The 25755-nt window shown below is 39.9% G+C and overlaps 2 long non-coding RNA genes across 2 annotated transcripts; both read left to right on the top strand.

The window, feature by feature from the left end:
• The first annotated feature begins 19918 nt into the window (after positions 1-19918).
• On the top strand, positions 19919-21601 carry LOC127084438 (uncharacterized). Its single transcript, XR_007788713.1, has 4 exons — positions 19919-20529; positions 21024-21111; positions 21209-21368; positions 21459-21601. It is a non-coding gene; the product is annotated as an uncharacterized LOC127084438 (long non-coding RNA).
• A 1362-nt stretch (positions 21602-22963) lies between these two features.
• Positions 22964-24007, top strand: LOC127084437 (uncharacterized). The gene is made up of 3 exons (XR_007788712.1): positions 22964-23084; positions 23214-23757; positions 23895-24007. It is a non-coding gene; the product is annotated as an uncharacterized LOC127084437 (long non-coding RNA).
• Positions 24008-25755: the final 1748 nt, after the last annotated feature.

Here is a 25755-nt window from a genome sequence, read left to right as displayed (position 1 = left end):
ATACACAACACTCACGCTTAGAAGCTTTGAGTGACACAACACTTACAACTCAATGAACACCCTATGCCAAAGCTATCATCTACTTGATAATGGCTTGGCTTACAAGATACGTCTAATACAAGACTCACAAAAATACAGCAGTGAAGTATGATGGACACACAAAATCTTCACGCCTCAAAATCCCTGAAACTGAATGAAGGAACACCTTCCTTTTATATTGCAGTATCCTGGGCTTTTGCACCTGTATTCTCCTGAATTTAAGGTCATACAAGTTCCCATAAATTCAACATTTAGGTTACTAACAAATAGGCTATTTGTTAGGTTCATTGAATGTAGATTGGTTGTTGATTTCCTGGTTTTTCTCTAAGCTGTTGACTTCCTGAAGAATAGCCTGAGAAAAAGCTGAAACAGAAAACTGAACAACCTACAATATAGCATATGCTGTCAGGCATGAATGTCACGACATTCAGCTTGACATCAAGGTCCATATGCTGAGTCTGTTTTTCCAGAAAACAGACTGTACAATTTTGCTGACCTGTACATGATCATAATGACCATACTACAGTGAAAGCTTACATTAATAAATGTCAAAGTGTCCAACTTAACATTTACACAATTGGCCTTAAGTTAGTTCTGTTATTCTTTTGAAGAACAAACTAAGTTACATGCTGAAGTATAGCAGAACACCACTCTGTCTAATCTTCAGCAGCTGCTATCAATGATGAATGTCATAACATCCAGTTTGACATTCAGTCAGTAGGCCTTATGCCAGGTCTGGCCTTTCCTTGATAACCAGACTGGAAATAAATACTAAGTTCTAACAGAACACCTGCTGTTCTATTCCTTAGTATCTGTTGACAGGTATGAATGTCACATCATCCAGTTTGACATTCAATAAATCCTGTGTTAGCTAGTCCTGCAGCAACTACACTGTAGTCACACATACATGTCATGACATCAGTCAAGACATTAGTAACCATCTAGTGTTTTACCATATAATGCAGCTAATTAAACACCTACAAACTCCCCCTTTGGCAAATTTTTGGCTAAAACACTTTGATCCCCATAACAGAGTTCATAGCAGCGGATTCACACACCTAGCAGGAAATAATACTAGCTAATACACATAGAGTGGCAGCACACTCACACTCATGGAAGTTAAATAAAAACTTCACACACAATTGCTGCAGGGGAGGAATCTGTCGTCCTGAGAGTCTGTTGTAGAGACCCATGAGTGTCTGTTGTAGAGACACCCACTCTGTTTGTTCAGGGGTTACTCCCCCTTTTTGTCAAAAATGTTGCCAAAGCCAACAACATAAATAGAGAATAACGACAGAGTTACAGACTTGGTTTTACTTCACAGTTTCAACCAAGTTACCATCCACTTGATCTTGCTTCACAGCTTTGATCAAGTAATCACCCACTTTTGCTTTACAGTAGGTACCACCATATCAGATGCCATGATGTTGTGTCTGACATCCAGAACCACTCCTGCATGAACAGCATCCTTGAACTCCTGCAGATACATTGGCCTTCTCACAGTAGGGTGTCTCCTTACCCTCCTGTAACCACCCTTGTTGCAGGTAGCATATCTATGATCTGGTGACCAATCATAGCCTAATACAAATTGTTTAATAGGCAGAGATATCAAACAATTTATCCCAAACATCAGTGGTTGCTATAAGGTCTCAGAGAGACATATTCCCAGTTTGCTCCTTAAGTTTTCAAACTGAGCAGCATCCAGAGCCTTTGTAAATATGTCAGCCAGTTGAAGCTTCGTGGCTACATGTTCCAAAGTGATCACCTTGTCTTCCACCAGATCTCTGATGAAGTGGTGCCTAATGTCAATATGTTTGGTCCTGCTGTGTTGGATGGGATTCTTGGAGATATTGATGGCACTGAGATTATCACAGAATAATGTCATGACATTTTGAGTGACATTGTACTCAGTGAGCATCTGTTTCATCCAAACCAGTTGGGAACAACTGCTTCCAGCTGCTATGTATTCAGCCTCTGCAGTGGACAGAGAGACACAGTTCTGCTTCTTGCTGAACCAAGATATGAGGTTGTCTCCTAAGAAGAAGCATCCACCTGATGTGCTTTTTCTGTCATCAGCACTCCCAGCCCAGTCTGCATCACAATACCCTGATAGGACAGGCTCAGACCCATGTGAGTACAGCATCCCATAGTCACATGTCCCATTGATGTACTTGAGAATCCGTTTGACTTGATTCAAGTGGCTCACCTTAGGCTCTGCTTGATATCTGGCACACACTCCAACTGCATAAGAAATGTCAGGTCTACTTGCAGTTAGGTACAGCAGGCTACCTATCATGCTTCTATACAAGCATTGATCAACACTAGGCCCTCCATCATCTTTGGTTAACTTCAGATGAGTGGGAGCAGGAGTCCTCTTGTGCCTAGCATTATCCATACCAAACTTCTTAACTATGTTCTTGGCATACTTGCTTTGGGAGAGAAACATAGAGTCCTCCATTTGGTTTACTTGCAATCCAAGGAAATAGGTCAGTTCTCCCACTAGACTCATTTCAAACTCAGACTGCATCTGGTGAACAAATTTTTGAACCATTTGTTCTGACATTCCACCAAAGACTATATCATCAACATAGATTTGAGCTATCATGATTTTGCCTTCTTCATCCTTCACAAACAAGGTTTTATCTATGCCACCCTTTCTGTATCCATTTGAGGTCAGAAATTCGGTTAACCTTTCATACCATGCTCTAGGTGCTTGTTTCAACCCATACAAGGCTTTCCTCAACTTGTATACATGCTCAGGTAGGTTAGGATCACAGAACCCTTTAGGTTGTTCCACATAGACTTCTTCATTCAGGTAGCCATTCAAGAATGCACTCTTCACATCCATTTGGAATAGCTTAAACTTCAGGATACATGCTACCCCCAACATCAATCTGATGGACTCAAGTCTAGCCACATGAGCAAATGTCTCATCAAAATCTACCCCTTCTACTTGAGTGTATCCTTGAGCTACTAGTCTTGCTTTATTCCTAGTAATTACTCCTTTCTCATCAGATTTGTTTTTGTAGATCCACTTGGTACCAATGATGTTGGTCCCTTCAGGTCTTGGAACTAGCTCCCAGACTTCATTCCTTTTGAACTGCTCAAGTTCCTCTTGCATGGCAGTGATCCAGTATTCATCAGTCAGGGCTTCCTTCACATTCTTTGGTTCAACCTTGGATACAAAACAGGAATTTGAGTTTATTCCTCTTGACCTGGTAGTTACACCACTTGTGGGATCCCCTATGATAAGATCCTTAGGGTGGTCTTTCTGAATTCTGATAGATGGCACTTTGGTGGTTGCATCTACTTCACATTCAGGAGGAGGTTCCTGTACTTCTTCAGACTTGACTGGACTGTCAGTTGAACTGTCAAGGAATGTTTCAACATCCTCCATGACATCGGTTCCTTCCTCTTTATCGTCCACAATGACATTTATGGATTCCATCAGGACATTGGTCCTGTAGTTGAACACTCTGTAGGCTCTGCTGTTTGTGGAGTATCCCAAAAATATACCTTCATCACTTTTGGGATCTAGCTTCCTTCTCTGTTCACGATCTGTGAGAATGTAGCATTTACTTCCAAAGATATGAAAGTACTTCACAGTGGGTTTTCTGCCTTTCCATATTTCATATAGAGTGGAGGAGGTTCCTTTTCTCAAGGTGACTCTGTTGTGAACATAGCATGCGGTGTTCATTGCTTCAGCCCAGAAGTGCATGGGGAGCTTCTTTGCATGAATCATTGCTCTGGCAGATTCTTGAATAGTTCTATTTTTTCTTTCAACTATTCCATTCTGCTGAGGAGTTATAGGTGAGGAGAACTCATGACTTATTCCTTCAGACGAGCAAAACTCATCAAACTTGGAATTCTTGAACTCCGTACCATGATCACTTCTAATCCGGACCACACAACTGTCCTTTTCCCTTTGAAGTCTTATGCACAGGTCTTTGAAGACATCAAATGTATCTGACTTCTCCCTGATGAAGCTTATCCACGTGTATCTGGAATGGTCATCCACTACCACGTATGCATATTTCTTCCCACCAAGACTTTCAACCTGCATAGGTCCCATTAGGTCCATGTGCAACAGTTCCAGAACTCTGGAGGTTGTGGGATGTCCCAGCTTTGGATGTGACATCTTGGTTTGCTTGCCCACTTGGCATTCTCCACAGACTCTTCCTTCATCAATCAGGAGCTTTGGAATTCCTCTGACAGCTTCCTTGGATATTATCTTCTTCATTCCCCGTAAGTGGAGATGTCCAAGACGTCTATGCCACAGCTTCACCTCTTGTTCTTCCTTGGCTGAGGAGCACATGGTGGAAAAGTTAGAGACTTGAGGTTCCCACAGATAACAGTTATCTTTGGACCTGGTTCCTCTCATAGCTTCCTGATTGTCACCATTTGTCACAGTGCATAGCTCCTTAGTAAACTGAACATGGAACCCTTGATCACACAGCTGGCTTATGCTGATGAGGTTTGCAGTTAGTCCTCTTACTAACAGCACATTATTCAGTTTTAGAACTCCAGAGCAGTCCAACTTACCCACACCTTTTATTTTTCCTTTGGCACCATCACCAAAGGTCACATAGCTGGTAGTGTGAGGTTGAATATCTACCAGTAGATTTTCTATACCAGTCATATGTCTTGAGCATCCACTGTCAAAGTACCAGTCTTCTCTGGAAGAAGCCCTTAGAGCAGTGTGTGCTATCCTAGCATACCATTGTTGCTTCTTGATGGGAACATAGCGCTTATATGGTTTATGCTTAGGCCTGACATGCGAGACTTGGTTAGGGAAACCATGAATCCAGTAGCAGAAGGCTTTTATATGACCAAGTCTACCACAGTGGTGACACCTCCACTTCTGGTATTTCCTCTTCTGATGATCATTCATCCTAGTTCCTCGATGTTGAGACATTGGCTTTGACTTCCGCTTGAACTTCTGAACTTTAGCCTTTGGGCGTTCGTGTTCAGCTGAGGATCTTTTCCCAAATCCTAGGCCAGATTTGGTTCCAGACTGCTGTCCCACCTTTAGAATCTCTTCCAAGGTGTCAGTTCCCTTATTCATCATTCTGATGGATTTAGTCATCTGATTCAGCTTGGAGGTCAGCAGGGTTATCTCACCATTTAGACCCTTTATGACAGACAGTTGCATCTGTCTCTCATCTTCCAGTTCCTTGATGAGTTTCTTTTGCTTTTCTCCTTGTGCACGCACTTCTGCACTGGTGGAACACAGCTTCTTATAGGCTGCAGCAAGTTCATCAAAGGTCAGTTCATCTGCACTTGAGTCATCTTCAGGGGCACAAACACTGGTTAGTGCAGTGACATGTTTGGCTGATTCTCCTTCAGATTCACTTTCAGAGTCTCCTTCAGACCATGTGATAGCTAACCCCTTATTTTGCAATTTGAGGTAAGTAGGGCATTCAGCTCTGACGTGTCCATACCCTTCACAACCATGACACTGGATTCCCTTGCCGTGATTGAACTTCTCATCAGAAGTTGATCTTTTCTTAATGTCAGACGGGATGTTCTTGACATTGGGTCTACCTCTTTGATCAATCTTCTTCACGAACTTGTTGAACTGTCTCCCAAGCATGGCTAAGGCTTCTGATATACTTTCATCACCTCCAGTATATCCTGCTTCTGACTCCTCTTCAGCATTCGATACAAAAGCTATGCTTTTGTTCTTCTTCTCAGCATACTCACCCAAGCCCATTTCAAAGGTTTGGAGGGAACCAATGAGTTCATCTACCTTCATGTTGCAGATGTCCTGCGCCTCCTCTATGGCTGTGACCTTCATAGCAAATCTCTTAGGCAAGGACCTGAGAATCTTTCTTACAAGTTTCTCTTCAGCCATTTTCTCACCTAGTCCACCAGAGGTGTTTGCAATTTCAAGAATATTCATGTGAAAGTCATGAATAGTCTCATCCTCTTTCATCCTCAGATTTTCAAACTTGGTGGTCAGCATCTGAAGTTTGGACATCTTCACCTTGGACGTACCTTCATGAGTTACCTTGAGGGTATCCCAAACTTCCTTAGCTAGTTCACAGTGGTGTACCAGCCTGAAGATGTTCTTGCTGATTCCATTGAACAATGCATTCAAGGCCTTGGAATTTCCAAGAGCTAATGCCTCTTGCTCCTTGTCCCACTCTTCTTCAGGAATCTGCACACTGACTCCATCTTCACCTGTCCTCATTGGATGTTCCCATCCTTTGTTGACAGCTCTCCAGACTTTGCTGTCTAGAGACCTTAAGAAGGCTATCATACGAGGCTTCCAGTCATCATAATTAGATCCATCCAACATGGGTGGTCTGTTTGAGTGTCCTAAATCCTTGTCCATGGTACTAGAAAGTAACTTCCCTAGATCTCACCCAGAAATTCACAGGCAGGGTGCCTGCTCTGATACCAATTGAAATTCTAGTTATCAGACTTTGGATGTCACACTGGTTGTTATGACATCCAATTCTGCACAGACAGGGATTATGCAGAACTTAACAGTAAGTGCAGTAAATAACACAAGTAATTGTTCACCCAGTTCAGTCCAACATGACCTACATCTGGGGGCTACCAAGCCAGGGAGGAAATCCACTATTAGTAGTATCAATTCAAAGCTAAACTCACCCGTTTACAACTTATCACTTAATCCCTACCCAATGCAATTTCAATCTTAACCTAAGATCAGAGTTCCTACTCACTCCCCCTCAATCACCTCAGTGATTACTATCTTTAAAACAATATTAAAGACAAGTTGAAGTCACACTTCAAACAACTCTTGATTGTGCTTCACAACTTTAATCAAGATACACAACACTCACGCTTAAAAGCTTTGAGTGACACAACACTTACAACTCAATGAACACCCTATGCCAAAGCTATCATCTACTTGATAATGGCTTGGCTTACAAGATACGTCTAATACAAGACTCACAAAAATACAACAGTGAAGTATGATGGACACACAAAATCTTCACGCCTCAAAATCCCTGAAACTGAATGAAGGAACGCCTTCCTTTTATATTGCAGTATCCTAGGCTTTTGCACCTGTATTCTCCTGAATTTAAGGTCACACAAGTTCCCATAAATTCAACATTTAGGTTACTAACAAATAGGCTATTTGTTAGGTTCATTGAATGTAGATTGGTTGTTGATTTCCTGGTTTTTCTCTAAGTTGTTGACTTCCTGAAGAATAGCCTGAGAAAAAGCTGAAACAGAAAACTGAACAACCTACAATATAGCATATGCTGTCAGGCATGAATGTCACGACATTCAGCTTGACATCAAGGTCCATATGCTGAGTCTGTTTTTCCAGAAAACAGACTGTACAATTTTGCTGACCTGTACATGATCACAATGACCATACTACAGTGAAAGCTTACATTAATAAATGTCAAAGTGTCCAACTTAACATTTACACAATTGGCCTTAAGTTAGTTCTGTTATTCTTTTGAAGAACAAACTAAGTTACATGCTGAAGTATAACAGAACACCACTCTGCCTAATCTTCAGCAGCTGCTGTCAATGATGAATGTCATAACATCCAGTTTGACATTCAGTCAGTAGGCCTTATGCCAGGTCTGGTCTTTCCTTGATAACCAGACTGGAAATAAATACTAAGTTCTAACAAAACACCTGCTGTTCTATTCCTTAGTATCTGTTGACAGGTATGAATGTCACATCATCCAGTTTGACATTCAATAAATCCTGTGTTAGCTAGTCCTGCAGCAACTACACTGTAGTCACACATACATGTCATGACATCAGTCAAGACATTAGTAACCATCTAGTGTTTTACCATATAATGCAGCCAATTAAACACCTATAATAACCATCTTCTAGATAATCTTCTTGATGTTCTTATTAGCAGCTTCAATAGCCCCATTTATCTTGGGTCTATAAGGAGAAGAATTATGATGTGCAATCTTGAACTCGCTACACAGCTCTTTCATCATCTTGTTGTTCAAGTAAGATCCATTATCAGTAATGATCTTATCTGGAACACAAAACGACATATGAGTTGATTCTTGATAAACTTCACAACCACCTGCCAGGTCACGTTTGCATATGACTCCGCTTCAACCCATTTGGTGAAGTAATCAATTGCTACGAGAATAAATTTGTGACCGTTGGACGCTTTCGGCTTTATCATGCCAATCATATTAATTCCCCATATGGAGAAGGGTCGTGGTGATGAAATCACATTCAGAAGTGTTGGGGGAATATGAATCTTATCCGCATAAATCTGGCACTTGTGGCATTTCTTTACATATTTGCAGCAATCAGACTCTATTGTCAGTCAATAGTAGCCTGCTCTCAACATCTTCTTGGCCATGGCATGTCCATTAGAATGAGTACCAAATGAACCCTCATGGACTTCAGTCATCAACAGGTCTGCTTCGTGTCTATCCACGCATTTGAGCAGAATCATGTCAACATTCCTCTTATAAAGCACATCGCCATTGAGGTAGAAACTGCCAGATAATCTCCTCAAAGTCTTCTTATCCTTAACAGGTGCCCCAGGAGGGTAAATCTGACTCTGAAGAAAGCATTTGATATCAAAATACCATGGCTTATCATCTTTCACTTCTTCAACTGCAAATACGTGAGCGGGTCTATCCAAGCGCATCACAGTGATATTGGGGACTTCATTCCATAATTTCACCACAATCATCGAAGCGAGCGTAGCAAGCGCATCTGCCATCCGATTATCATCTCGAGGAATATGATGGAAGTCAACCTCAGTAAAGAAAGTTGAAATCCTCCTCGCATAATCTCTATATGGGATGAGGCCAGGCTGATTCGTCTCCCATTCACCCTTAATCTGGTTAACAACAAGGGCCGAATCACCATAAACATCAAGATGTTTGATCCTAAGATCAATACACTCTTCGAAACCCATAATACAGGCCTCATACTCCGCCATATTATTCGTGCATTTGAAAATTAGCCTTGCTGTAAAAGGAAAATGTATGCCCTGAGGAGTAATAATCACTACCCCAATACCATTTCAATATTGATTTACAGCGCCATCAAACACCATGCTCCATTTGAAACCAGGCTCTGGCCATTCATCGAGCGTAGGTTCATCACAATATTTCATCTTAAAATACAGAATCTCCTCATCTGGGAAGTCGTACTGAACTGACTGATAATCCTCAATTGGTTGATGTGCCAAGTGGTCAGCCATGATACTACCTTTAATAGCCTTCTGAGCTCGATACTCAATATCATACTCAGACAACAGCATCTGCCAACGGGCAATCCTCCCAGTTAAAGCAGGCTTCTCAAAGATATACATGATTGGATCCATTTTGGATATCAACCAAGTCGTATGATTTAACATATACTGGCGTAAGCGCTTAGGAGCCGAAGCCAAAGCACAACATGTCTTCTCAAGCATTGAGTATCGAGACTCACAATCAGTGAACTTCTTACTCAGGTAGTAGATGGCATATTTTTTCTTCCCTGATTCGTCTTGCTGACCAAGGACAGATCCCATAGAGTCTTCAAGAACTGTCAGATACATAATCAAGGGTCTCCCTTCCACAGGCGGAGACAGAATCGGTGATTCAGACAGATACTCTTTAATACTATCAAAGGCCTTCTGGCAATCCTCGGTCCAATCATGAAGCTGATCTTTCCGGAGGAGCTTAAATATCGGCGCACATGTGGCAGTCATGTGGGATATAAATCTGGAAATATAATTCAAGCGGCCAAGAAAACCTCAGACTTGCTTCTCAGTTTTGGGCGCAGGCATCTCCTGTATTGCTTTGACCTTGGAAGGATCAACTTTAATACCTCTTTCGCTGATAATAAAGCCCAATATCTTGCCGGAACGGACTCCTTATGTACACTTGTTCGGATTCAGACAGAGTTCGTAAACGCTGAAAAAGCTTCAACAAGTGCTCTACATGTTCAACTTTTGTTCTCGACTTCACAATCATATCATCAACGTACACCTCGATCTCCTTGTGCATCATATCGTGAAACAAGGTAGTCATAGCTCGTTGATATGTGGCTCCGGTGTTCTTCAAATCGAAGGGCATCACCCAATAACAGAATGTTCCCCAAGGTGTGATGAATGTTGTATTCTCCATATCCTCGGGTGCCATTTTGATCTGATTATATCCCGAAAATACGTCCAAAAATGATAAGACATTGAATTTAGATGTATTATCTACCAACATATCAATGTGTGGCAGAGGAAAATCATCTTTCGGACTAGCTTTATTCAAATCTCTATAGTCCACACACATTCGGACTTTTCCATCTTTCTTAGGCACGGGCACAATATTGGCCACCCATTGAGGATATGTAGAAGTCATCAGAAACCCTGCATCAATTTGCTTTTGAACTTCTTCTTTAATCTTCACTACAATATCAGGATGAGTTCTTCTAAGCTTTTGCTTCACAGGCACGCACTCAGGCTTCAAAGGCAGGAAATGTTGCACGATATCAGTATCCAGACCAGGCATGTCTTCATATGACCAGGAAAAGACGTCAACGTATTCTCGTAGCAACTCAATCAACCCCTTCTTCACAGATTCTTCCAGGAGTGCCCCAATCTTCACCTCACGAACACAATCTTCGGACCCCAAGTTGACTGTTTCCAGATTCTCAAGATGTGGCTGAATGATCTTCTCTTCATTCTCAAGTAGACGGGTAATCTCATCAGGAACCTCTTCAACATCATCTTCTTCTGCCTCAAATACAGGGAACTCAAAATTGGGAGATGGTGTTGGATCATTATGTTCAATGGGTTTGATCAACCTGCATAATGATTTTAGATATAAAAGAGATTTTAGAATTCAAACAAGGCAAATCATTATGCAGATGAAAAGATTGTTTTTATTCTCTTTTTTAGGGTTTTTTAGTGATCACCAATTTCATGCAAAAAAGCAAAAAGTGAAAATAATTTGGAAAAACAAACATTTAACATGAATTTATTGGATGAATATCATTGTATTTATGTGCCAACAATGTTATCACTTCTCCTTTCGGCATGGGAGAAAGGTTTTTAAACAAAAATGAACATTACGTGGACTTGTGGACAACTATTGGAACATCAACAACGACCCAATTATTGCAGGCTTCTCCAGGGATGACAAAGTTTCCAGAATCTTCTTCTGCATCATCTTCCATTATAGAAGCAGCTTCTTGGTCTTCGACCGTGTGGATGAAACCACCACTATGAAACAGACCGTGCTTGTTGAAAGTGCCTGAAGAATACCCTATGCCAGCCCGTGATTTATTGTCTTCCAGCTTAATCATTTGTCATAAACCAGTAGTTGCGCCATGCTCAATGGCCAACTTCGCATCATTGTAGGATGCAAATGAATAAGTTCCTTTCTTAGAAGGCTCAACAATAGACAAGGCTTGGAACGGCATCCCAACCTCATCCTTAGTATCAATGTAAGAAAAGGAAGACAAATGGCTTACCAAGAGAGCCTTCTCTCCCCCTACCACCACCAACTTCTTGTTCTTAACGAACTTTAACTTTTGGTGTAGGGTGGATGTCACGGCGCCTGCCTCGTGAATCCATGGTCTTCCTAACAAACAGCTATATGATGGGTGGATATCCATGACCTGAAAAGTGATCTGGAAATCACTAGGTCCTATCTTGACTGGGAGCTCAACCTCGCCAATCACAGTCTTTCAGGATCCATCAAAAGCTTTGATGACCACTCCACTTTGCCTCATGGGAGGCCCCTGGTATGAAAGTTTCACCAGAGTGGATTTTGGCAACACATTCAGCAATGATCCTGTGTCTACTAGCACATTAGACAGGGCATCATCCTTGCAGTTAATAGAGATGTGAAGTGCCAAATTATGGTCTTTTCCCTCTTCGGGAAGATCAGCATCGTAAAAGCTCTAGTTGTTACAAGCAGTAATGTTTGCAACAATGCTATCAAACTGTTCTATGGTGACGTCGTAATCCACGTACGCCACGTCTAACACCTTCTGCAAAGCTCCTCGGTGTGGCTCGGAGTTCATCAACAAAGATAACACCGATATCTTTGAAGGCGTTTGTAGCAGCTGATCTAAAACATTATACTCGCTCCTCTTGATGAGTCTCAACATCTCATCATAGTCCTCTTTTAACATGCCATTCTGGCCAGCAGGGACAAGAGCTCTAGCGATCACGGCAGGTCTATCAACAGCAAGTTTCGAATTCGGAGAAGAAGAAGAATTCCCCACAGAACGGGCGACATTATCAACAGCAACATCAACTCTTCTGGTGTCAACCTGGGGTTTCGGCGGCGCCGAGAAAACACGACCACTGTGGTTCAATCCACTGACATCAAAAATATGCGTAACAGAGGTGGAGGGTAGAGGCCCCTCCTTCCCATCTTCTAATGCAACCGCATTATATCAATAGGGAACAACCTTGTCGTAGAATAAGGAATAGGGCCAGCTGGCTTAATAATAAGAGTAGGAGAGGCCTTCTGCTTGCTGCCATCATATCTGACAACAACAGGCTCAGGTAATCTGAATACAGGCGATATAACATTAACTTCATCCTCATCACGATTCTGAAGTATCTCGATCACACCCTGATCCAACATTTCTTGGATGTCTTTCCTGACTTGACGATATCGCCTCTCATTGACAGTACATACACGACAGCTGTCATGGTCATGCTCATAGTGACTGTATCCATATAACAGTCTATGCATCTCGACCAATGATTGTCTGATATGGCTGACATATCTGACCTTGTATTTGCCAGGACAACCCTAAACCTACGTCCTTGAAAAACAAAATACCGCTTCTAACAAGGTCTTGAACCTTGGTCTTGAGAGGGTAACAGTTCTCCACATCATGTCCGGGAGCACCGGAATGATAAACACAGTGAAGCTCGGGCTTATACCACCACTGAGGGTTGGTTGGTATAGCAGGTGGATCACGTGGAGTAATCAGCTTCCTTTCAATCAATGAAGGATATAATTCAGCGTAGGTCATTGGAATAGGATCAAAAGTGACCCTCTTCCTATCATAGCTAGTGCTGGTTTAATTGTTGTTTCGAAGCTGGTAGGCCTGCTGTTGCGGACGATGTTGTTGTTGTTGATACTGTTGATGTTGCTGTTGTTGGTTCTGATGCTGATAATGTTGGTTTTCTCTGAAAGCAGGTGCTATATGAGCCACCTGGTGTTGGTTACTGGCGGAACGCACAGTCTTCCTCTTCACAGAGGGTCTTCTTGGTTTAGCGTGGGAGGAAACGACATGTGCCTCTCCATCTTTCTTCTTGGCAAATGCCCCATAACGTTTGGCAGAAGAACCTTCTTCTCTGGTCAGGCGCCCTTCCCTGACTCCCTCTTCTAGACGCATCCCCATGTTCACCATCTCGGTGAAGTCAGAAGGAGCGCTAGCATTCATCTGCTCGTAGTAGAAAGAGCTTAAAGTCTTGAGAAAGATCTTCGTCATTTCTTTCTCTTCGAGCGGGGGCACAATATGTGCAGCCAATTCACGCCACCTCTGAGCGTACTCCTTAAATGTTTCTTTCTCCTTCTGGGACATAGCCCTCAGTTGGTCCCTATCGGGAGCCATATCAAAGTTGTACTTGTATTGCTTGACGAAGGCTTCGCCAAGGTCGTTGAAGGAGCGGATATTCATAATATCCAGTCCCATGTACCATCTCAAAGCGGCACTGGAAAGGCTGCTCTGGAAGTAGTGGATCATGAGTTGATCGTTGTCGGTTTGAGTCGATATCTTGCATGCATACATCACAAGATGGCTGAGCGGGAAAGTGTTTCCTTTGTACTTTTCAAATTCAGGAACTTTGAATTTAATAGGAATCTTGACATTAGGCACGAGGCATAGCTCAACAGCAGATTTTCCGAAGAGGTCCTTCCCTCTTAGAGTTTTAAGTTCCTTGCGCAACTCAAGAAATTGATCATTCATAGAGTCCATTTTCTCATACACGTCTGGGACCTCAGACGGCTCAGAGTGGTAAATGGTGTCATCTACTCTCAGCAAAGTATGCACGACTGGAGGTGGCACAGCAAAGACCGGGCTAGATGCCAGCAGAGAAGCAAATGTAGGGGCGAGACCCTCTAGAACAAAATTAGCAGTCATCCCCCAGGGAAACCTAGCTGGCATAGCAGACGGAGAAAAGTGAGCACTAGCAGCAGGCACGATAGAGGAAGCAACCTCTGATATGACCGTCCTCTGGGGAGGAGTTGAAGGCGTTGGAGAAGACTGGCTTTGGGCGGCCAAGAATGACTCCACCAGGGTAGTCAATCTTGCCACTTCCTCCTTGAGTTCTCTGTTCTCTTGCTCGAGGTGATCCATTAGCTTTGATGAGTTGGCTCTGGTATAGTACCGGTGAGTCAGCTTGTCTTCAAAATGAAGAACACAGAGTTAGACCACTGAACCAGAAGCCCTGGAACAAAACCTGCTTATGCACATGATGCATGCAATGCTCGTGCATATGATTTTTATTTTTAATCAGAGGAACTTTAGAGTTATATTTGCAAACATTTGAAAATATTAATAATTTAAACATATATGGAATAATAATGTCAATAATATCTGGAAAAAATTTACACCAAAGAAGTACAGTCTTGGTAACCAAATACAATACAAGAGAGAAGGAAAATGAACATCCTATGGAACCCTAGAAACAATCGCCCAAAGCTCTCGAGACCAGAATATAAGTTGCATGAAGCCTCTTCACCTCTCTTTCATAGGCTACCTCCATATTCGCCTTCTCCTTGGCGAGTCGATCGTACTTCCTCTTCCAAAACCTGGAAGACTGAGGAAGAAGAGAAGTCACCATATCATCAGGCTCGTTGATAACCTGATGCTCCAGAAACTCTATCAATGCATCCTTATCTCTAAGTTGCTGAAGTAGCTCCTCTCGCTCACGGACCCAAGCACGCGAACGGTCTTCATCTTTCAACTCCTCTACTCCTTGGTTAGGGAGGGTTGAAGGCCCAACCATAACCATAGGTGTAGGTCTCGGGTAGTCATAGGGCATCCGGTACTCAGAAGCTCTCCTCCTAACCCACGAGGTATAGGGTTCCAAAGCTATACAATTCTTCGGACCAAGCTCTTTCCTTCCCTTCCTATGGATCTTGCGCCAAGCGCGGACCATTCTGCCCTTCAAGTTTTGGGGATATTTACCCTCTTGAAAGAACACACCCTCTAACAAAATGTTATTAGGTTTATCCTTTAAGGGGAACCCAAGCTGACGACGTGCCAAAATAGGGTTGTAGTTAATCCCACCACATGTACCAAGAAGAGGCACATTGGAGAATTCACCACAAGAGTCAATAACCTACACACCATCATACACACGGTTGTACCAAAAGATATCATCATTAGTTAAAGACATAAGTCTCGTGGACCACCATAGACATCCTTTGTTCTCCTTGAAGGTGAGCGTCTGTGGCAAGTGCGAAATAAACCACTTGTACAACAGAGGCAAACAACACACAATGGTACCACCACCCTTGGCATTCCTCGTATGCAAAGAGAAATAAGTGTCACCCAACAGAGTAGGAACGGGATTAAGAGTAGAGGAAATCCTAATAGCATTCACATCCACAAAATTGTCGATGTTGGGAAATAACACTAGCCCGTAGATGAGAAGTACAAACATGGCTTCAAAGGCGTCCTCACTCATGGCCTTCCCAAACATAGTAACTTGAGCAATGAGGAAATCAGATGGGAGACCTTGAATTCCACCTTTGGTAGTCATATGAGCACCAACAATAGATTCATCTATATGCAATAAATCAACAATCTCTTGAGAAGAAGGAACTCTCTCCAAGCCACTGAACGACAACTGATCTAGGATAGGTATACCCATAAGATAGGCATACTCCTCAAGCGTAGGCAAAAGATGGAAATCCGGAAATGTGAAGCAATGGTACAAAGGATCATAGAACTGCACCAACACACTCATCAGACCTTCATCCACCCGAGTAGCAAGAATAGACAGAAGCTTCCCATGACGAGCTTTGAACTCCAAGGGGTCTAATACATAGGATGTCAAACTCCTTAAATCTTTCAAGTCGGGTTGTCTGAAACTATACTTCTTTGTATTCCTTCTTTGCTTATCCATGTTTGAAAATTTGCAAATAGACCTCTTAAGTTCCTTGAAAATTTTCTCATTGTTGATGATATGGATGTGTATGAATGCATGAATGCATGGATGCAACAATCACACTCAAGGATCAAGCAAATCACACCACACAAAGGTCATGGAATGGATCAAGTCATCCTTAATATAAATCATCCATTTTGGTGGATTATACCATGAATCAAGGGTTTGTTGCAAGTCACGAGCATGGAGTCTCGGTTAAGAACCACCCAAAGGGAGTGTACTATGGTTAAACCTGACAATCACGTTCTACAAGAGGTTCCCATAGTCATCATCCCATCTTTCGGATATTATCGGTTAAATGACTACTCGTATTCCAAAAATATTCTCAAGAGAGACTCTTATGAGTGTAGTATCGCGTAACAATCGTATCAAATCTTACACTTGAACAATCTTCGCACTACATCCTAAAATAGGCCAAGATGGGCTAGGTAATCTAAGGTCCTTGGCTTCTAAGGTTTATATTGGAAAGAGTAATGCCTAACCACGACTACTCGTGTGACATTATTAATCCCAACATAACCTCCACCAAGTGAATCGGCTTGCAAGTCAAGTTGCTAAGGAATAACTCGACATAAGTCAACAAGACTATGCCATTCTCCTATCATAAGTGCACTCGAGTTCGGGTATAGAACTCATCTCACAAGAGACCACCAAACACACAAGAAATTGATATATCAAGCAATTCATACATTACAAACAATACAGTTGATCAAGCACCAGTTATAGTAAGTTTTCATTACTGATCCGATGCAAAACAGAAACATTTGATACACTGTGCAAGCATTTAAGGTACAATTCGAGTAGATTTACTTCCGTTATGTTATTGACGCATTTTTAATCTTTATTATGTTTTACTTTGTTTATCTTGATTTTATGCGTGGGATAGCTGTGTTTTTGTCAGACAGATCCAGGTAGAAGAACCGGAGAACTCAAAACATGACAGTGCGAGAGTCCGATAGGCAAAAGAGCAGAAAAAACCGGTATAGGAGGCCTGACACGGCCACCCGTGTCACCTGACACGGGCCGTGTCAGGCAAGGGAAGTAGAAGAAGAAAAACAGTAGCCTGACACGGCCACCCGTGTCAGCTGACACGGGCCGTGTCAGGCAGAAATCCCAACCGTGTTAGGCATGCCAGGGGCGTGTCAGGAGAAGCAGTAGGCTGACACGGCCACCCGTGTCAGCTGACACGGGCCCTATCAGCCCAAGCCCAATATTTCCAATTTTCTCGGGCTTTGTGGAGACATCTGTGGACCTGTCCAACTATTACTGGGAACTTTCACTATAAAAAGAGGTCTTCTACCAAAGTAAAAATCATCTTGGAATACATCAAACCATAGTATTGTGAAGCAATCAAGTATTACAGAGATCAAGGCATTTGAAGAGCTGAAGAGATTCATGAGCGGGAGCGATTGAAGATCAAAGTCATCCAATTACTTGTAATGTGTAATTTTTATCTTGAATTTATTTTAAACAATATGAGTAGCTACACCCCCCAATGCTAGGGGGTGTCCCTGATTTAGAATTGTAATGAATTTGAGTTTACATTTGCATTTATAATATTTTGTTTACGGTAACCTTTTGATGTGTTTATTGCTTTCTCTTTCGGACCAATTGAGATTGATCTATGGTTATCACTTAGGCTGGACCGCCAGTGATAAGGTTTTCATCAGGTTACTCTGCAATAGATATCACCTAGGACTAAGGATACCCTGTATGAATCAAAGCATTCTTGATATTATACAACTTAACTTCACCCTAATTGGCTATGGACATAGGAATTAGGGTAGATTGATTAAAGGTTTTCTCACCAAGGACTTGGGAGAAAATACCCTTGAGAACTGGTAGTAATTGATATTTGTTGATGCAATAGTAACTTAGAGTTGTTACAGGGATAAATCATACACCTTCTTTGGCATTGTTCCTTTTTCTCTCTAAACCCTTATTTTCATATCTCTTTATTATTTTCTTTTTACACTCAAAAACCAAATTAATACTTTTTGTTTAATTAAATGATAATTTAAACTCAATACTAATGTGCAGTCCTTGAGATCGTTATTCGGGGATATCCCCATTATTACTGTAAAAGGCAAAATAGTACACTTGCTATTTTTCCGATCAAGTGTTAATAGCAAGTGTACTATTTTGCCTTTTATAGTAATAATGGGGAAATTCCCCGAATGTCGATCTCAAGGACTGCACGTTAGTATTGAGTTTAAATTACCATTCAATTAAATAAAAAGTATTAATTTGGGTTTTTGAGTGTAAAAGGAAAATAATAAAGAAATAAGAAAATAAGGGTTTATAGAGAAAAAGGAATAATGCCAGGGAATGTGTATGATTTATCCCTGTAATAACTCTGAGTTACTATTGCATTAACAAATATCAATTACTACCAGTTCTCCAGGGTATTTTCTCCCAAGTCCTTGGTGAGAAAACCCTTAATCAATCTACCTTAATTCCTATGTCCATAGCCAATTAGGGAGAAGTTAAGCTGTATAATATCAAGAATGCTCTGGTTCATACAGGGTATCCCTAGTCCTAGGTGATATCTACTGCAGAGTAACCTAGTGAAAACCTTATCACTGGAGGTCCAGCCTAAGTGATAACCGTAGATCAATCTCAATTGGTCCGAAAGAGAAAGCAATAAACACATCAAAAGGTTACCGTAAATAAAATATTATAACTGCAAATGTAAACTCAAATTCATTACAATTCTAAATCAGGGACACCTCCTAGCATTGGAGGGTTTAGCTACTCATATTGTTTAAAACAAATTCAAGATAAAAATTACACATTACAAGTAATTGGATGACTTTGATCTTCAATCGCTCCCGCTCATGAATCTCTTTAGCTCTCCAAATTCGTTGATCTCTGTAATACTTGATTGCTTCACATTACTATGGTTGGCTGTATTCCAAGATAATTTTTCCTTTGGTAGAAGACCTCTTTTTATAGTGAAAGTTCCCAACAACAGTTGGACAGGTCCACAGATGTCTCCACAAAGCCCGAAGAATGAAAAGCCCAAGAAAATTGGAAATATTGGGCTTTGGTTGACACGGCCCGTGTCAGCTGACACGGGTGGCCGTGTCATCCTACTGCTTCTCCTGACACGCCCCTGGCACGCCTAATGCGGTTAGGATTTCTGCCTGACATGGCCCGTGTCAGTTGACACGGGTGGCTGTGTCAGGCTACTGTTTTTCTTCTTCTGCTCCCTTGCTTGACACGGCCCGCACTAGTACAAAAAGAATAATATAATTTGTAAATTTACACCCGTTTTACAAAAAACGGGTGTAAAAAGCAAATGCGGTGGCAGTTTTGTAAATAAAGTCTTATTTTGAATTTTAGTACGTAACAATAGACACCCTATTTTTAAATAACGGGTGTAAATTCAAATATTATTTATTATCAACTCTATATTACACCTGATATTCAAAAAAAGGGTGTAAATTTAAAAATAAAAATAAAATATTCGTGCCTTAAACAATAACTTTTATTATTCTTATTTGTTTAATCTTAAATTTTCTTAAAAAAATAATAAATTTTAATATTAATATATAACAATAGACACCCTATATTTAAAAATAGGGTGTATAATTATAACAATATAAATGACTAAATTTATATTAAACCCGTTATATTAAAATAGAGTGTAAATTTTGGAATATTAATATAACAATAGACACCCTATATTTAAAAATAGGGTGTATAATTATAACAATATAAATGACTAAATTTATATTAAACCCGTTATATTAAAATAGGGTGTAAATTTAGGAATCCCTAAGTACAATTTATCATTACCGCCTAAAATATAACCATGACTTCTCATGTTCCAAATTTTCTTTTCATTTCACATTTTAGAAACTTTTCATCATCGATGAAGTGCAAGAAATAGTGAAAAAGGAACAAAGAACGTGATTGCTCGGAAATCTTCACAACCCACAACGGCTTCATCATTCTTCTTTACCGTTTTCTATACTCTCTTTTACGCTGCTTTGGATATTAAAGTTGATTCATTCGTTGTTGTTCTTACTTTTCTTCAGTAAAGGTAATCGCTTCAGTAAACTCACGCTTCAGCTTCAGTTTTCTCTCAAACTCTTGCTTCCAGAAATCCCTAAGGTAATCGCTTCCAGAAATCAATTCGTTTCCAGAAATCGCTAGGGTAATGTTCTTGATTTTGAGTTTTGTTCCCACCCTTTCCAGAAATCACTCGTACTCACCGTTTCTCATTGTTTCCCACAATCACTTCCAGAAATCACTCCCCAAAATCGCTTCTAGAAATTGCTTTTCATCGTTTCTCATTAAAGAGTTTAAGAAATGCTTCTTCTTCTCATCGCTTCAAGGGTTCGATTGACATTCTCTTCATCAAAGAAATCTATTTTTAGGTTCGAATATGCTTTTCTTCTCTCCCTCTATTTGTATTTTTGATTCGGTGTTTCAATTTGTCGAATTGGTTCATTGTTTCAATTCGTTGTATCGACGTCTTTTTATTAATTAAATCATTACTTTCATCTTGTATGGTTCAGTTTTCTTCCTGTCTTTGTTAGTTTGTTTGGATTTACGGTGTTGAATGTTATTGATTTTCTCTCTTTCAAACATATGATAGAAGTGTGTCTGTGTGTTTGGTTTTCTTCTGAAACTATCAGAATTGACGATTTCTTGAACTTGAAATAACAGTAGTTGATTTTTTTTGAAAATATTTTTCTTTTATAGTTCTGTTAGCTCAATTCCCCAAGTCTCTATGCGACTTGAAACTATATTTTTCTTTTATAGTTTGCGATTCAATACCCAGTATTGGCTGGGGATATTTTAGGTTTAGTTTAAGCTATTTTTTTCGCTACGGTATTGACAATGGAGTTCTGGTGTGTTTGTTTTGCAGTTCACAATTTTCTCTTCTCTCGTATTTGTACCTTTTATTTCATGAAATAGTGGCTCGACCAACTTTGTGGTTGTTTGGTGATCAAAAAGTAAGATTGCACTCGTGCTTGGTTATTGATTTGTTGTAGATTGAAGTTTTCTCCTTGCATATGCTCTTCATGACACCTTTGTCTTTTACTGTTGTAGGTTAGAGTGTTCTATGCTGTGAGATTTTTTGTTGGTTTTCTCTCGCTTTCCACGTAGACTGTTCTTGTGGTAGCTCTTTCGAGAAAGTATGGAAAACGACTTGCTTCTTATACACTTGCTATGCCGTGCTTAACCAACGACTATTTCTTTGCTAGCACAAGTGAGACTTTTGCTCTTTTTTGTCTCATAATTATACATACTTGCATTTGATGATGATTCTCAACCTCACATAAAGTATTTCATTGTTCAGGTTTCTTGTCAAGTTCGTTTCCCATGTATGCAATCTCTCTTGCTTCGGGTTTATTTCTTCTTGATAAACATGCTGCAGCAGTTGTTGTCTCTGCTATTGGTGTGATACATGGCTGGCCATTCTCAATCTTGGCTTTCCTTCCGGTGACACTTCATTCTTTATATATAAAATTCAAATAGACATTTATTGCTGGGGTTGTCACTGATAGAATCAATTAGGAAAAATAAAAGACAAGTACACAGAATAATGATTATGAGGAATAATTGTGATTCAGTACTAGATGTTCAAATGGGAATCTAGTAATACAAAAGTGCAGAAAAGATGAAGTAAAAATCTGAAAATAGGCACTTCGAGAGGCCTGACTCTCCTAGGGGGGATTTCTCCTAGCTGGAAATTCTGTCTTCATCTTGTTTCTTATTCCCAAGAATTTTCAAAATCAGGGAGGTTTTTCCACTTCACTAAAACCTCTAATTCCCCTTGTTCATTTCTCCTGGCCTCTATAATCTTCTCAGGAGTAGGCTCAAGATGCCATTCCTCGTTCATACATGCTGGTAGGGGCTGGGGTTCCAAAGAAGGTGTGATAGCTCTCTTTAGAAGAGAGGCATGAAAAACAGGCTGTACTCTAGTATCTTCAGGCAGCTTCAGCTTGTAGGCTACTGCCCCAATCTTCTGCAGTATCTCATAAGGTCCATAGTATCTAGGACTCAACTTCTGATTCACCCTCTTGGCAAGTTTCTTCATTTTATAGGGTTGGATCTTCAACATTATGACTGTTGTGTGATTTAACACTGAACCTTTGATTCATTCAATTCCAGATTTATACTGATTCTGCTGAAGCCAAGATTCCAGCTGTTCTTGATTATCTTGGAACTGTAATCGAGGTATGCCGCAGCTTCTTCCCTTTAAAGCAGTTGAAGATTAATACTTTCAACTGCTGCGATCTATATGAACTTAAATAGCATTAAAAACTTTGGATCTTGTTTTAGCTTTCTCACTCAACGCACATTTATGCCTTTAATTCTACAAGGATATATAAGATATTACTTTGTTGTAATGTGTATCTCATCTCCTTAATTTTGATCCCTTCAAGTTCCTATATGTAGTTAGTTTATGTTCAGTGCTCGAAATATTTGTGATGGTTAACCTTCCATGAAACAAATTTGTGAAACTTCAACACTAGTTAATTAAAGTACACATTCCCTAGTGCAATGGTATTTTTAATATCTAAATTATGTTTCCAAACCATAGATCTTGACGTGCAAATATAGTACCGAAAGAGACAATGTAGGGCATAATGCTACAATTTATTTTGTAATCTTAATTAAAAAGGTGTCCGCTTCAATTTTCTTACCTTACTTTTTTTTCTTCTGCTTGTGATTAAATCAAGCTGTTGATCACCATAACATGTGGTAATTCTATGTATGTAATGATTGTTGCAGGCAGGTTGCAAGTTTCTTATATTTTAAATATTTCATCAATAAGTGATGATAAACACTTATGAGAACTGTTCAAAATTTCCAGAAAAAAAAGGTTGGTTGTATCCGGATTGATGGAGGTACACCTTCTGGATCAAGGCAACAATTGGTTACAGAGTTTCAGGAAAAAGATTCTATCAAGGCAGCAGTGGTATTGCAATTTGATTCCTATTTTTGTTGTAATCATTTTTCTGTTTGATCTGTTTAGTTTGGACTATCTGGTGTAAAATGTGGCTCAATTTAGAGATGATAATTTCCTGTTGATTTTGTTGTCCTGCAGCTATCTATCAAAGCTGGAGGTGTCGGGTTAACATTGACTGCTGCCAGCACCGTCCTCTTTGCAGAATTGTCTTGGACTCCTGGTGATCTAATTCAGGCCGAAGACCGTGTTCATAGAATTGGATAGGTATATTTTCAAACATGGTTGCTGTTAAGTTGAAAAGAAAGGAAAATCGTGATCTCAAATGCTGTTGTAATTTAAATAAAATCAGCATCAACAGTAAGAGAGTACAAGCACGGTATTGTTTTAGGAATTGTGGTGATATCATAAAATTTGTGATAGATTATCTCTTAAAAGAAAACATCTCTTAAATGAAAATATCTCATTGCTAAGCTTAGCTGATAGATAGTTCAGTTTCAACAACAATCTGTGATGGTCATGAGAACACCTTAAAGGTCTCAGATGATCAACCGCCATCGAGAAGCCCTGCAAAGCAGAAAACTCTTGATCATTTCGTCAGGAGATGTGACAACAGCACGAGTGGATTGGAACATCAGTCATCCCCCAAACGTCCCCGGTACTGACCCATAAGTTCTGTGAAATGGTAAGTAAATCCGTAATTGCTGTATATCTGCAAGCATATGCTCACCTCTACTCGGAGAACATGTAGAATGCTGCAGCAATATTTATTGTTTAGAAGCTTCCCTATAATATTACTTTGGAATTTTGACATAACAACAGGTTCTCATAGTGGAATATGATCGCATGTTGACACTGATACTCGCTCAGTGGGAAAGACATATGAAGTAGTAGCTAAAATAGGCGGTCAGCACAGCTGGACTTGCAAGTAGCAACTCTAAAGGTTGAAGAGCAAGAGAACCAGGAAAAGAAAGATTTAATGACAAAACAGAAGCGATTAAAAAAAACTTATATGTAGATATATTTTTGTTCCATGAATGATTTATTGGTACAAGTTACATGAACAAAGTGGTTGAATTTTTTTCTTACATGAATACAATTTTTGTTGATGTATGACTTGGTGCAAGATTCTAAAGATTAGAGAAATGTTTGTTTTGGTTATTTTTGTTTTTTATTGAATATCCAGGAATATATAAAAATATTTGGTTTAATGAAATTTCAAATAAAATATTTTTAAAAAAATTGAGATAATTTACACCCTTCATACACAAAATAGGGTGTAAATGTGTTAAAATTAAATGTAATTATAAGATATTTTACATTTGATATATCAAAAATAGGGTGTAAATATTTGTCATTTTACACCCGTTTGAATTATAATAGGGTGTAAATTCGTTTAACTTCAATGTATGTAGGTGACAATTTACACCCGTTTTATATTAAATAGGGTGTAAATGTCCTAAAATTCAATGTATATATCTACCAATTACACCTTTTTTTATCTAAAACAGGGTGTAATAGGTGACAATTTACACCCGTTTTATATTAAATAGGGTGTAAATGTCTTAAAATTTAATGTATATATCTACCAATTACACCCTTTTTTTAAATCTAAAATAGGGTGTAATATATTCTCTTTTTACACCCGTTTTAAAACGGGTGTAAATTCTTCATACATATCTCACCCTTTGAATTTACACCCTATCATAACGGGTGTAATATGTATAAAAAACGGGTGTAAAATCTTCTTTCTGCACTAGTGCCGTGTCAGGTGACGCGGGGTGCCGTGTCAGGCCTCCTGTACCGAGATTTTCTGCTTTTTTGCTTATCAGACTCTCGCACTGTCGTGTTCTGAGTTCTCCGGTTCTTCTACCTAGATCTGTCTGACAAAAACACAACTATCCCACACATAAAATCAAGATAAACAAAGTAAAACATAATAAAGATTAAAAATACGTAAATACATAACGGAAGTAAAACTACTTGAATTGTACCTTAAATGCTTGCACAGTGTATCAAATGTCTCTGTTTTGCGTCGGATCAGTAATGAAAACTTACTATAAATGGTGACTGATCACAACCCCAAACTTAGCTCATTGCTTGTCCCAAGTAATGTTTCACTATCACTCCCCAGAACTCTTTATGCTTTCCACCACTGCTGAGATCATTCGCAAACGTCTTCCTTTTTCCTTCCATAAGTCCTACCCATCCTCGTAAGTCATCATTCACACTTCCACTTTAAAGCATTGTTTCACCTGTCAGCTTATTTCACATTCTCACCAATTCTCTCGGGGTTAACTGTTTACACTCATAATTCAAAGTATGCAATAGCACTCACAAGTTTGAATAGTCTCTCTTTTCTCATCACCTACACATAACACACACACTTTTGAGGTCTTTAGGGTTGTAGCTTGGCTTGGGTTAAGGTATGGATTCACAAAAAAAGGGAAACAATGGGCTTTTGGCTCAGAGTCGATGTTATATCCTTTGTTTGTTTCTTTTATATTCTCGGTTTTCTTTTCTTATTTCTTGAATGTTTAACGACTACCCTTTTCCGTGCTTCTTTCTTTTGAATCATCGAGTATTTAATTTTTATTTTTCTTTCTTTTTCTCGATTCATCACTTTTTCTTTTTCTCTTGTTTTTGCACTTTCTAGGGCTTTGAGAGCTTTTGGGGGTTTTAC

The sequence above is a fragment of the Lathyrus oleraceus genome, chromosome 5 (genome assembly GCF_024323335.1).
Source record: "Lathyrus oleraceus cultivar Zhongwan6 chromosome 5, CAAS_Psat_ZW6_1.0, whole genome shotgun sequence".
In the NCBI taxonomy this organism is placed as follows: domain Eukaryota; kingdom Viridiplantae; phylum Streptophyta; class Magnoliopsida; order Fabales; family Fabaceae; genus Lathyrus; species Lathyrus oleraceus.
This window is presented reverse-complemented; position numbering and strand designations above follow the sequence as displayed.